Source organism: Empidonax traillii, unplaced genomic scaffold (assembly GCF_003031625.1).
Source record: "Empidonax traillii isolate 1590-97213 ecotype Southwest subspecies unplaced genomic scaffold, ASM303162v1 scaffold7566:size13570, whole genome shotgun sequence".
In the NCBI taxonomy this organism is placed as follows: Eukaryota; Metazoa; Chordata; class Aves; order Passeriformes; family Tyrannidae; genus Empidonax; species Empidonax traillii.
In genome coordinates this window covers 12,246-13,570 of record NW_020962617.1, presented here as the reverse complement: position 1 = coordinate 13,570, position 1,325 = coordinate 12,246, and positions in this window count along the sequence as shown.

The following is a 1,325-nucleotide window of genomic DNA, read 5'->3' as shown; positions in this document are numbered from 1 at the left end:
ATGATCCCAGTCTTCCCCCAGCATGGTCCCAGTCAATCCCAGTTGCTCCCAGTTGCCCCTTGAATGGTCCCAGTCACCCCCAGTATCGTTGCAGACTCTCCCAGTATATCCCAGTTGCCCTCAGCATGCTTGTAGTCATACTCAGTTACTTCCACTGGCCCCAGGATGCTTCCAGTTCCCATCAGTGTGATCCCAGTCATTCCCAGTCTATGCCAGTTGACTCCAGCATGCACTCTGTCACTCCCAGTTACATCAAACTTCCAGCATGGCCCCACTGGCTCCCAGTTCTCCCCTGCATAGTTCCAGTTACTCCCAGTATGGTCCTGGGCACTGACAGTCACTCCCAGAATGGTTCCAGTGTGGTCCTTATCACTCCCACGGTGATCCCAGTCACTCCCAGTTACTCCCAATAGGATCCCAGTTGCCCCCAAGGTGGTCCCAGTTGCTCCCAGCTCCCCCCAAGGATGGTTCCTTTCCCTCTCAGGGACTCCCAGTCTGAGTCCAGGATGGCCCCAGGCACTGTCAGTCCCTGCCTGGACGATGCCATTTGCCCCTGCATAGTCCCAGTTGCTCCCAGTATGGTCCCAGTATGTGTCCAGTCACCCCCAGAATGATCCTAGTAACTTCCAGGCACTTCCAGTATGAAGCCAGTTTGATCCCACTCATCCCCAGTATGGCTGCAGTGCCTGTCACACACTCCCAGTAGAACTGCAGTCACTCCCAGTGTGTGCCCAGTATGAGCCCAGCACGGGCCTGGCTGCTGCCACTATGATCCCAGTTGTGCCCAGCATGGTCCCAGTTGCTCCCAGTGGTATCCTGCTAGCTCCCAGTTGCCCCTAGCATAGAACCAGCTGCTCCCAGTATGATCCTTGTCTGATCCCAGTATGATCCCAGTAGGATCGCAGTCACCCCAAGTATGATCCCAGTAACATCCAGACACTTCCAGTACCAAGCCAGTCTGATCCCACTCATCCCCAATATGGTTGCAGTCCCTCTCACACACTCCCAGTATTATTGCAGTCACTCCCAGTATGACCCCAGTATGACCCCAGTAGGGGCCCAGGTGCCCACGGTATAATCCCAGTTGCCCCAGTTCTGGTCCTGCTGGATCCAGTCCAGCTCTGGGTGTATCCCGGTGTCCCCCCTATCCCCCCACCCCGCTGTCACCCCCTTTTCTCTCCCCACAGAGCTCCTGAGCCGGCGGCGGCCGCAGCCCCTTCCCAGGGCCTCGGGCACAGCCTGGACCCCCCCCGTGTCCGTGAGGATTTTGGGGGGTCGTGTGTCCCCCCTCCCCTGCTGTCACTCTGCCTCCACCCAGCTGCTCC